The following is a 14,219-nucleotide window of genomic DNA, read 5'->3' on the forward strand; positions in this document are numbered from 1 at the left end:
TTGGGTAATAACAGACTTGTTATCTACCATTTTGTAGTCCAAAAATTTAGCGGCAATGAATTTCTTTAACCCGGCATCTTTCGTTTTGTATTTCCTTTCAAGCGCTATCCACAGTTGTTTTGACGTCTCAGTATTACTATAAATGTTATACAGATCGTCCTCTAGTCCGCTAAGAATGAAATTCTTTCATAGAAAATCAGAATGCTTCCATGACGCAGTCACGAGAAAGCGTTCATTTTCTGGAGTTTCGTCGGGCAGAACATAAACATCTTCCTTAATGAACTTCTACAGACTTAAAGTCGTCAAGTAGAAGAACATTTTTTGCTGCTGCCACTTGAAATCAATCTCGGAAAAAATTTCGGGCTTTTCTGCCGGTTCCAATGCCAGTGTTGTTCATCTTGTCGATGCATTGGCAGTCACTATAGGAACAGTCTGGTTCCCGTTGTCATTCGTCATTTCTGTAAAAGAATGACACAAACAAACGTTAAAATCACGTAGATTTTAATCTCCACTGGAGTAGAAAACCACACAGGTTTTAGTCTTCAGAAACAATGAGTATAACACAAATACAGAAAATATTAATTTCCTTAAGCTTGTTATTATTCTGTATTTGTAAAATAATTCTGGAGAAGATAAAATAACATATAAACAGAATTCTAAAAGAAACAGAATTTAATCCGAGCCCACTGAATTCACAGTGTTTCCTTAAGGAATTTAATCCCCCCTTAGTACCCAAGGTTGTGAATTATTTTCTCCCAGGATATAACGAATTACACACTAGTGTAGCGATACTTTAAACCCCAGTGTTTCAGCGAACACAAAGATCGGTAGCAAATCAAACTTACTGTTGCTTTGTTTGTAGTTAAAACAATGCAGAAGAAAGGAGGAGAAGTCAGAAATTCGTATGGAAAATCTGAGAGAATGGACTGATATTTGTAGCCAATGTTGAGCTCAAACTGAAGAGGTGTAACTCTTCAAAACTTAAGAGGTGCAACTCTTCAAATCCGAAGTGGTGCAAACTGTTTCTTCAAATCTGAAGAGGTGCAAACTGTTTCTTTAAATCCGAAGAGGTGCAAGCTGTTTCATCCATATTGTAAATGTCTTTTACAAAAAGCGAAGGGCATATACTATTCCGTTGGATTTAATATTAATATTCCGTTTACAAAAAACCGAATATTTAATAATATTTCTGTTAATATTTACTATTAATAAATAAATTTGGTCTAAAATATTAATCAATCAAAAGATCATTTGACAAAATCCAAATCCAAATCCAAATCCGAAGCCCAAGCCGTAGCCATAGCCGAAGCCGAGCCGAGCGAGCGACGACGGCGACGGCGCGAGGCTTGCCTTCTTCTTAACTCTTTAAGAGCTAGAAGAAGTGCAATTGTATATATACCCATCAATACCTTTTCCTCTTCCAATATGGGACAATGTCTCTTTGTCAAGGAGGGAAACTCAAATATTTTCAATTTTCCTCCATTTTCCATTCAAACTCTTTTAAGCTACATTTAAGCTTAAAAATCCAATAATCCCCCCCACATGAATGGGGAATGGCTATATCATGGAAATATGCATGAAAAATTGTGTGATTCGTAAGCAAGGATTAATTACATCTGGATAAGTAGGTTTCCTTTTCAACTTTTCGTAGTGAACTTATGTCGGATATACTCGGTCAATCGGTAGATTTGATATCTTTGAACCGTCGAACATTGGTGTATACCTAGACAACCATAAGTCACACAACCAACCCTTAACCGTCTTTGGCTCTCATTGTTGTGTTCGTTTCAGCCATGAACACCGCCTGGTTTAATAAGTGCGTAGAGAATTGGCCTTACAAAATTTCCCTTGAAGCGGCTAACACTTCATACTTACATAGGTGATTCCTAAATGTGTCATCCCATAGATACACTATTTGATATACCCCGTATCAAATTTAGAAATCATTAAAAAGCCTTAATGCTTTATCCTTGGTACTGAACATTGTCTCATCACGAGAATGGACTAAACTTTTAGTTGACAATGTTGAACGGTCATTAATGACTTTGTTTGATCTCCTTGAACCTAGATCTTGGGATCTTCAGTATTCTAGGTAGAGTTACCGCCACAATAGCTTGTTCTCGGCCATAGTCCCATTTCCCTCGATGATTTCTCAACTACCTCTCTAGTTAGGCCTTTTGTAAGTGGATCCGACACATTATCGCTTGACTTTACATAGTAAATCGTGATAATTCCTCTAGAGAGTAATTGCCTAATGGTTTTATATCTTCGTCGTATATGACGAGATTTATCGTTATACATCACACTCTCAGCCCTTCCAATTTTCGCTTGACTATCGCAATGCATGCATATTGGTGCCAATGGTTTGGGCCAAAATGGAATGTCTTCCAAGAAATTTCAGAGCCATTCAGCTTCTTCACCGGCTTTATCTAAGGCTATGAACTCAGCTTCCATTGTAAAGCAGGCAATACAAGTTTGCTTGGACGACTTCCAAGATACCGCTCCTCCACCAATAGTGAATACATATCCACTTGTTGGACTTAGAATCAGTTGAACCGGTGATCCAATTTGCATCACTGTATCCCTCAATCACCGCAGGATATTTACTGTAGTGCAAAGTAAAGTCCTGGGTATGTTCTAAATATCCCAAAACTCGTTTCATTGCCATCCAATGAGATTGACCCAGATTGCTCGTGTATAGACTCAATTTACTTATAGCACAAGCTATATCTGGTCGTGTATAATTCATGATATACATTAAGCATCCCAACATACGAGCATAATCCAATTGTGATATGCTTTGGCCTTTGTTCTTTGCTAATGCAAGATTTACGTCAATTGGAGTCTTTGCAACTTTAAACCCTAAGTGCTTTAATTTTCCAAGTATTGTCTTAATATAATGAGATTGTCACAATGCCATACCTTGAGGAGTCTTATTGATCTTTATCCCCAGAATTAAATCAGCAACTCCCAAATCCTTCATATCAAACTTGCTAGTTAGCATACGCTTAGTCGCATTTATGTTGGCAATGTCATTACCCATTATCAGCATATCATCCACATATAAGCAAACAATGACTATGTGATTTAAAACATTTTTAATGTACACACATTTATCACATTCATTTATCTTAAAACCATATGACAACATTGTTTGGTCAAATTTTGCATGCCATTATTTGGGTGCTTGTTTTAGTCCGCAAAGGGACTTAACAAGTCTATATACCTTCTTTTCTTTACCTGGAACCACAAACCCTTCAGGTTGTTCCATATAGATTTCTTCCTCCAAATCTCCATTTAAGAAGGCCGTCTTAACGTCCATTTGATGAATTTCAAGACCATAAACTGCAGCTAATGCTACTAACATTCGTATGGACGTAATTCTTATAACTGGAGAGTATGTATCAAAATAATCAAGATCTTTTGTACCCTTTGACAATAAGTCTTTCCTTATATTTATCAATAGTTCCATCACCTTTCATTTTCCTCTTAAAAATCCATTTAGAACCCAAAGGTTTATTTCCAGGAGGAAGATCAACCAATTCCCATGTATGGTTGTTCAATATGAATTGTATTTCACTATTGACTGCCTCTTTCCAAAATAATGATTCCAAAAAAGACATAGCTTCTTTAAATATTCGAGGCTAATTTTCTAATAAGAAAGTCACAAAATCCGGTCCAAATGAAGTAGACGTTCTTTGACGTTTACTACGTCTTGGATCCTCCTGATTAAATGTACTTTCTTTTGTTTCTTCCTGAGGTCGTTTAGATCCTTCACCAATCGACTCACATTCTTTTTTATACGCATATATATTTTCAAAGAACTTAGCATTATCTGATTCTATAACCGTATTATTATGGCGAGTGGCTCTAGAATCAATCCACCACTCCTTAGGATTTCCCACCACGTTGCATTCAGAAAGCATAGCACACAAGTCATCGATATCTTCGTGCTTTTCAACCATGTTTGCTTGACCCTTCTTCTTGTCTTTCTTTGGAGCACGACAATCTGCAGATTTATTTTCAGCTTTTCCACAGTTGTAGCAATTTCCGTTGAACTGCTTCTTGTTTGGGTTGCTTTTCGGTCCATAAGCCTTATTCCTCTTTCCATCCTCAACAATGTTTGCTCCCATTATTGTTGAGTGTCCACGGCCTTTCTTTTCAGCAGCTTTGTTGTCCTCTTCGATTCTCAATCGAACAATGAGATCTTCAAGGGACATCTCCTTGCGTTTGTGTTTTAAGTAGTTTTTGAAATCCTTCCACAAAGGAGGCAACTTCTCAATCATTGCTACAACTTGGAATGATTCATTGATGACAAGACCTTCAGTGAAAATTCTATTAGTAGAAACAATATAATTAATACTTTTAACATTAGTATTAATTTGACTTATACCTTCAGCAAGGAGATCGTGAATAATCACTTGCAATTCCTGGAATTGGGTAATAACAGACTTGCTATCTACCATTTTATAGTCCAAAACTTTAGCGGTAACAAATTCCTTTCAAGGCATGGGTAACAAATTTCTTTCGAATTTATGTTAATACACACTCGGGGACAAAATACATTCAGTTATTTTTAATTTCAATTCGGCTACAGTTTGGTTGTTTAGTTTTAAAATTTTCTCTTTGGCAAAGCCTATATGCCTCGCCATCTTTAAAATATAATGGATTTACATTGCATCTTCTTCTATAGCTAATATGCAATAGTCATATCTGGTACTTTATTTAAATTCATTCATCTTCTCATGTAATTATGTGAATTCCTCGCTTGACAAATGTTACGATAAAAATCGGTATTAAGAGGTGGGTGAATGAGGAAGCGATATATGTATGCAAACCTCAAGATATGACCGTTATAAAACATTACAGAAGACTCCAAGATTTCACAGACTTTTATTAGCTTTTATTATAGAATTAATTGTGATAATTAAGAGGGCATGAATTGTAAACATACACCTCATAGCTCTAATATAAATAAAGGCTTTCATTTTATTTGTGAGACATCAATAAATACTGATAGCAAAAGACTAACATTTTTTTTCTCAAGTTTTATACAAGTGTTATCGAGATTTTCTAATTATTCTTAATCCCAGTGTGAATATTCTGAAGTTCAGGCTTGTCTTTTCTTCAATTATTTTTATTTTACTTGCTTTGCTCTTCATTACTTTATTTTATTGGATCAATTTAATTCACGTATCTATAAATTCTGATACAAATTCAACTGTACCATTTTTTCGGTAAACAGTTTGGCGCCCACCGTGGGGCATAGTCAATTGTGGTGTTATTTTGATATGTATATCTTATACTAACGTGCTTTAAATATATTTTTTTATTTTTTAAGCATACTACAGGTATGGCACACAATGATATCCACAACTCGCTCAATGTTAGAACAAACCACAACGATGAGCCCGTGAACAATCTCCATAATGAAAATAAACAGGATGGTTCAACTAGTGAAACCCGTCTCGATGGGAATGAGTCAACTCCTAATCGGGTTGAAAGAAAAATTCGACATGAGTGGAGTTTTACCCCTGATGGTATGGATGGTGAGCCGGTGGCTGTTACCATGAAAATGTTGAGAGCACAACAGCAAAAAATTATGGACCATCTCTCAAGATAGGACCAGATAATGACTAAGCTTCAACAAACAATATCGGGGACTTCAAATAATTCAAATGTTGGAGTTCGAACCCCCTCCCGGCATCCCTATAAATCAAACGGCACCAATAACCGGTGAATTATTACCGAGGGATGTTCAGAAGAAACAACAATCAAGTAGGTGGTGCCGATAGTGAATCTGAAAAACAAAAATAACGCAGACAATTCTTTCAAAGCCGAACTCATGAGGTTTATGAGGAAAATAAATGCTCGAACAGATCAAAATGCTAAATAATTTCAGGCTCGAATAGATTAGATCCCAGGAGCACCTCTGGTCCTAGAGGGCCCAAATTCGAAAAAGTATATACAATTTCCATTTAAAACCTAGTGCGACTCCGAAGTTGATTCTAAAGAGATTCAAAATAGTGGATATTTCAAAATATTATGGACCATCGGATCCATATGAACACATCACAACTTACACCGTAGCTGTCAAGGAAAATGATTTGGCTCCGCATCAGATTGAATCAGTTTTACTAAAAAAATTTGGCGAAACTCTAACAAAATGGGCTTTAACATGATATTCTCTTGTACCTGAATACTTAATTGATTCTTTTGAAATGCTTGAAGATTTTATCATCAAAGCTCACGCCAGAGCAAGGAAAGTGCTAGCTAGAAAAGTTGATATATTCAGAATCGCTCAAGGAAACTCGGAGTTGCTACGAGAGTTCGTGATCCGATTCCAAAAAGAGAGAATGTTGTTACCGGCAGTACCAGATGAATGGGTAGTGGAAGCATTTACCAAGGGTCTTAATCCCACAAGTTCTGATGCCTCAAGGATGTTGAAGGAGGGTTTGTTGGAATTTCAAGCAACAACATGGGAAGATATTCATAACATATATGAGTCAAAGATTCATGTAGAAGATGATAAGATAAGTAAATCGACATATTTGACAACCCGAAATCAAAGTTAATTGAACTTTGATAGGAGGCATTTCAGACACCGGTTTAAACCATACCCATCTGGATTATGGACTGATATGAGGTAGGGGCGTACCCGAAGTGAGTCGCCAGAAAATAACTTCAACGAAATATAATAATGTCTACGAATGCTGGGGATTGTTGCATCGGAGCAGATGAAACTGCAACAGTAAGTACCGAAAGCATCTGAAGATGGCTCTGGAACAATCTGTACAAGATGCCGGAGATAGCCCTAACTGGCTCCAAAATAAAGAAAAGGACAGGGGACTACTAGATCAGCCTGGAAAAAAATTAGAAGGAATCAGAATCAAGAACTGGCTAGATCCAATAATTGTCAGCCCAATCGCAATTCTCTTGCAGGGTATTTTTGTTCATCTCCTATAAACTATCGTATATGCAAAGTTATAAACACATGTGTACGTTCAAGGAATGGAATGAAGCAAAACTTGCACTTTCTAGAAACATTCTTGTATATGTTTGAATGAACATAAGCATTCTTAATATTTGCTCATACTTAGAAGCAAAAAAGGATTACAAATCCGAATAATTGTGCCCAGATGAACATGAGACATCCTCTTCATAAGCACTATAAATATAAGGGCCCTCTCTTATAAAGCTATCAAATTAAATGGCTAAAGGTCGGATGCCTTGTTTCCCGGTCGTAACGTTAGTCGGATGCATCAAATTCCTAGCCATTATCAAAATCAGAAGTATAAAATTCATGGTTATTAACATCTCCGTCTTGAAGGCTGTGAGATTATAAAAGTTTTCCGGTACAACTAAACATCGAAGAGTCAAAACTCAAAGAAAAGTTTTCGGGTACAACTAAAAACATGAGAGTCAATAATCAAAGAGGTACAACTAAGAACCGAAGAGTTAAAACTCAAAGAAAAGTTGTGGGTGGACGCTAAAAACCCCGAGATCAAGTTTTATGTGATAACAACACTTTTGCAGCTCCAACCGGTCATCGAAGAAAGAATAATAAGTGGCGGAGTTGTCATCTGAATCCCTAAGTTCTGCACTCTTTTTCCTTACCCCCGATTTTTGTCCCGATTGGATTTTTTCGGTAAGGTTTTTAATAAGGTAGTGACGAGGGTAGGAAGGAGAAAATCTTCCACTTTTCGGTCACATTACAGTGAGTAATCGAAAAGTGGGGGGATGATCACACCCAACTATGCTTAATAAAAGGGACTAAGCGGTCGTTGCAAATATAATCCGATTTACAAGTGCGGAGTCGAATCCCACATGGAATTAACCTACTAATCACAATTGCTAGCTTCGCAAAAATTCAAGTAATCAAATTTCAGAAATATCGAATAATGAGTTGAGTGTTTACTAACTAAAAGCAAGGTAATTAAAAAGCTGTAATTTTATTACTAACAAAGCAAATGTTGTAGACAAGATTGGAAAGGTGTAGGGTTACGATTTCCCTCTTATCGGAATCCTCCCTGCTACGTCTCCTATAAATTCGCCTAGATAGTCTCTACCGATCGTGAGCACTTTAGGTCTCATAATTCTCTTCCAAGCAAATACAATAATTTACTAGACGTATTCTTCCGAACTACGCTAGCTGGCACTAGTTTACCACTTACTAAGATCGCACCAAGGTTTTGTTATTCCTAATCTCACCTTTAAATCCTCCGTATTGATCCCTCATAAACGTTAGGAGTGATGTTTTTCAATAACTACCTAAATATGTACCCTTTTCTAAGTAATACACACTAAATAGGCATAGTCAATTGAGGGCCTTTTAATCAACCACAATAATCACGTAGAAACAAGTAGAGAAAATCCAATGGCAAACTTATATTAAACGCAAAAAAAATTCATCCTCCAAGAGGTTCCATCAAACCCTAGAATAAAGAGTTTAGCTACTCATAATTATTTTCACAACTACAATATAAGAATTCATCATCAATAATGAAAAAGGGAAGAAGAAAGATAAAAACTCGTTTCTGAATCTTCCGTCTTGCTCTTTTCTTGTTCTTGCCTTCAACGATGTTGTGTAACCCTTAAATAGTCATTCTTTGATGTATTTATATCAATTAGGGTTGCTAAGGGACGGAACTTTTCAATCCAACTTCGGATGGGAAAAGTTGGAATTCGTGTCTGCCTTCGCGCGTTGCGCGCCCATTTATGCGGATTCAACTTTTGAAATTCATCCATTTCGCGAAGCAATCCGTGCCTTTGCTTCGCTTCACTGTTTTGTGCCTTCACTTTTCACCTTTTTCGCGTCTGTTTTCGTGCTACGCACGAGAATAGACGAGCTCCCAATCCTTCCATTTTTCTCCTTGTTGCAATAATTTGATATCTTTTGCTCCATTATCATTCAAGCTCAGTCCTACAAATAAGAAATACGTAATGAGTATAATTCACTTCAAATATAATATAATCTCCCGCAACTCACATGACAAATGAGATGAAAACACACTCAAAACTATGCACTTTTGGCCATTTATCAGGGGACTATCTGTATACGGTAAAATTGGGTAAATGAGAAAGCGACACATGTCAATAATGACCAGTCAACCATGGTGAAACCAAATGCAAACTTGTGGCCGGATGAGAAGCAATTCAAGATATGACCGTTATAGAAACGTTATAGAAGACCCCAAGATTCCACCGACCTTTATTAGCTTTTATTAAGCTTTAGTACCATTAATTACCTTTTATTACAACATTAATTGTGATAATTAAGGGGGCATTATTTGTAACCATACACCTCATAGCTCTAGTATAAATAGAGGCTTTCATTCTATTGTGAGACATCAAGAAATACTGATAGCAAAAAACTAACATTCTTTTTCTCAAGCTTTATACATGTGTTATCGAGATTTTCTAATTATTCTTGATCCCGATGTGAACATTCTGAAGTTCAGGCTTGTCTTTTGTTCAATTATTCTTATTTTACTTGATTTGTTCTTCATTACTTTATTTTATCGGATTAATTTAATCCATGTGTCTATAAACCACGATAAAAATCAATTGTACCATTTTTCCGATAAACAGTTTGGCGCCTACCGTGGGGCATAGATAATTGTGGTGTTATTTTGATTTGTACATCTTATACTAACGTGCTTTAAAAGGTTTTTCTATTTTAAGCATACTACAGTTATGGCACACAATGATAACAACAACTCGTTCAAATATTGGAACAAACTACAACGATGAGCCCGTGGACAATCTCCATAATAAAAATCAACAAGATGGTTCAACTAGTGAAACTCGTGTCGTTGGGAATGAGTCAACTCCTAACCGGGTAGAAAGAAAAATTCGATATGAGAGGAGTCCTACCCCTGATGATATGGATGGTGAGTCGGTGGCTGTTACCATGAAAATGTTTAGAACATAATAGCAAAATATTATGGACCATCTCTCAAGACAAGACCGGATAATGATTGAGCTTCAACAAGCAATACTGGGGACTTCAAATAATTCAAATAGTAGAGTTCGAGTCCCTCCCAACGTCCCTATAAATCAAACAGCACCAAGAACCGGTGACACTATTACCGGGGAAAGTTCGGAAGAAACAACAATCAAGCAGGTGGTGCCAGTAGTGGATTTGAAAATAAAAATAACGCAAATGATTCTTTCAAAGCCGAACTCATGAGATTTATGAGGGAAATAAATGCTCGAATGGATCAAAATGCTAAAGAATTTCATTCTCGAATAAATCAGATCCAGGAGCACCTCCGATGCTAAATGGCTAGGATTCGAAAAAGTATATACAATTGCTGTTTAAAACCCAGTGCGGCTCCGGAGTTGATTCCAAAGAGATTCAAAATTCTGAATATTTCAAAATATGATAGAACATCGGATCCATCGGAACACATCACAACTTACACCACAGCTGTGAAGGGAAATGATTTGGCTCAGCATCAGATCGAATTTGTTTTACTAAAGAAATTTGGCGAAACTCTAACAAAAGGGGATTTAATATGGTATTATATTTTACCTGAACACTCAATTGATTCTTTTGAAGTTCTTGCATATTCTTTCATCAAAGCGCACACTAGAGCAAGAAAAGTGCAAGCTAGAAAGCCGATATATTCAGGAATCGCTCAATGAAACTCGGAGTTTCTACGAGAGTTCGTGATCATGGACTGACATGAGGCAGGGGCGTACCTGAAGCGAGTCGCCAGAAAATAACTTCGATGAAAGACAATAATGTCTATGAATGTTGGGGACTGTTGCATCAGTGCAACAGAATATGCAACAATAAGTACCAGAAGCATCTATTGCTTCGGAACAATCTGTACAAGATGCCGAATTAGCCCGAATTGACTCCAGAATAAAGAAAAGGACTGGGGACTGCCAAATAAAGGACTGAGGACTGCTAGATAAGCCTGGAAAAAAAAAAGGAATTAGAATCAATAACTACTAGACCCAATAAATGTTAGCTCAGTCACCATTCTCTTGCAAGGTATTTTTGTTCATCTCCTGTAAACTGTTTTATATGCAAAGTTATAAACACTTGTGTACGTTCAAGGAATGGAATGAAGCAAAACTTATATTTTCTAAAAACATTCTTGTATATCTTTAAATGAATAAAATCATTCTTAATATTTGCTCACACTTAGAAGTAAAAAAGGATTACAAATCCGAACAATTATGCCCTGATGAACATAAGACGTCATCTTCTTAAGCACCGTAAACATAAGGGCCCTCTCTTATAAATGTATCAAATTAAATGGCTAAAGGTCGGATGCCTTGTTTCCCGATCGTAAAGTTAACTGGATGCATCAAACTCCTGGAACTTTATCAAAATCAGAAGTTTAAAATTCCTGGTCATTAACATCCCCGGTCTCGAAGGTTGTGAGATTATAAAAATTTTTGGGTACAACTAATAATCGAAGAGTCAAAACTCAAAGAAAAGTTTTTGGGTACAAATAAAAACCCAAGAGTCAACAATCAAAGAGGTACAACTAAAAACCGAAGAGTTAAAACTCAAAAAAAAGTTGCAGGTGGACACTAAAAACCCGAGATCAAGTTTTATGTGATAACGACACTTCTTCAGCTCCAACCGGTCATTGAAGAAAGAATAATAAGTGGCGAAATTGTCAACTAAATCCCTAAGTACTGCACTCTTTTTTCTTCCCCCGGTTTTTATCCCGATTGGGTTTTTTCGATAAGACTTTTAATGAGGCAGTGGCGAGGGCACATTGAGTAACCGGAAAGTGGTGGGGACTATCTGTATACGGTAAAAAACGGTCTCAAGAGTTGGATGAATGATGAAGTGATACATGTCAATAATGACTAGTCAACCATGGTGAAACGAGATGCAAACATGTGGCCGAATAAGAAGCAATTCAAGATATGACCATTATAGAAACGTTACAGAAGACCCCAAGATTCCACCGGTCTTTATTAGGTTTTATTATGCTTTATTACCTTTTATTATAACATTAATTGTGGTAATTAAGGGGGGGCATAAGTTGTAACCATGTACCTTATAGTTCTATCATAAATAGAGACTTTCATTCAATTGTGAGACGTCAAGAAATACTGATAGCAAAAGACTAACATTCTTTTCTCAAGCTTTATACTAGTGTTATCGAGATTTTTCACAATCTGAAGTTCATGCTTGTCTTTTCTTCAATTATTCTTATTTTATTTGCTTTGCTCTTTATTACTTTATTTTATCGGATCAATCTAACTCACGTATCTATAAAACACGATACAAATTCAACTGTACCGTTTTTCCGATAAACAACAAAACGTGTCCAATTTCCTCCTTGGAATACCGTTTACTACCCATAATTCATACTCCTAACTCAGTTTATTATTTAATCATATATAATAATTAATGTAAGTTAACATAAGCATCAAATATGAGTACTCACAATACGTCTAAAATTGGAAGGCTGGTGTATAATTTATTTGAATGTTGTAGGGTCTCCGTACAAGTAAAATGAATTTGTAAAACCATAGAGGTTCCAAGCTCCTAAACTTCCGTAAACTTAGGTGTCGTTTGGTTATCTCCACATAAAAATCCAGCATTAAATAATATAATGTTTGATTGCTCCTTATTTTCTTCATAAATAATAATTTTATTTTGGCTAAAATGTAAAATAAGAATGTAAATATTAGTGATATATGGGTCAGAAATACTAAAATAATAAAACTATCCCATATAGTAAGAATTTTTTTTTATTTATTTAAAAGGAAACAAATATTTTAAATTTTACATAGTATGCTAATATAAAATATATCACACTAATTATTTAACAAAAACAATTTCTATATTGTGTAATCCTTACATTACTTAATTTTTACAATCACTGCATTACTAGTTACCGTTTTCTCAACCAAACCACCCCTGTACGTTAGAGTCCAACCGTCCAACTACTTATCCTCTGATAAACAAAGAAAAAATCAGTACATAAATGATTTCCCATAAAATAACTAGGAAACCACTTTCTGCAGCTGTAAAGAGCACACAGTTCGTCAAACAGCCACTGGTTTATCGTCTTTAGAAACTCCAAAATGTCCTTTTCTATCAATACCACCACTTCTTTTCAGTGCCTATAAATTCAGCCTTAGCTTCAAACTCTTAGCATCATCTTCAAAATCATCAAATCAACTAGTATCAGAATACCAGAGAAACAAAAGCAATATCCATCTATCAAAAACAAAACAGAAAATCAAGAAAGGTACGATATATTTGTATACGGTCGAAATAGATTTCGGCCTTCGTACGATTGATCAATGTCGAAACATAATGGATCGAAGAAAGACTTTGTAATATCGAGATAGATTCCGAAGATAGTACAAATAAGCTTCGGATTCCAGGTATAGGTCAAATACCGGGTTCGAAGTCATCGTCGAGCTCGGGCCCGGATCGAACTATGATGAGATGATTTCGAGCTTAAGGGGCAGAGGCCAATCGGGACCGAGTCCGAATCATCACCTGATCCCGAGTCCGTATCGAGCACTAGAAGCACTACCGACCGGCACCGAGGCCGATCGAGCTTGAGCCCACATACAAGAGCCATTGCAAACACACTAAGGGAGAAAATCTCGGTGGGAATAAGGAAAAAGCTGATTTATCATGGAGTCTCCACTATGTATTTTTAATTATATCTAAAGTAGGATCCTCCACTATAAAGAGCATGACTACATTTCTATATAGGGTAGCTTTTTGCTTACATTGTAATTGAAGCACCATACTCTCCTATATTCAAGAGTTATTCTTTAAAGCTTCATTAATTGATTCATATTGCTTATTTTTAGAAATTATCTTCTTTTCAACCTTGTTTATTTTGCATTCTTTGCAATCCATATTTGATATTTCTATTTATCCTTACGATTTATATTAAGCTATACCACATATCCTTAGAACTACGTACAAATTCAACTCTATCCGTTTTTCGGGTAAACAGTTTGGCGCTCACCGTGGGGCTAAGGATAACAGTGATTATTTGATACGAATCTGCAAAAATACACCGTTTTGCGCTTGTTTCCGAAAGTATCTTGGATTTCGGATTAGAAACCACTAACTACCAATCAAATGGCCTCACCTATCGACAACGAAGCCGGTCTTCAAGATGAGAACAACAACTTGACACCCAATATCGAGAGACCACTTGTCAATGCAGTTGGAGCTCGAATCGAAGTGCCAATAGATATCAATTCGC

This window comes from Nicotiana tomentosiformis, chromosome 7 (assembly GCF_000390325.3).
Source record: "Nicotiana tomentosiformis chromosome 7, ASM39032v3, whole genome shotgun sequence".
Taxonomy (NCBI): domain Eukaryota; kingdom Viridiplantae; phylum Streptophyta; class Magnoliopsida; order Solanales; family Solanaceae; genus Nicotiana; species Nicotiana tomentosiformis.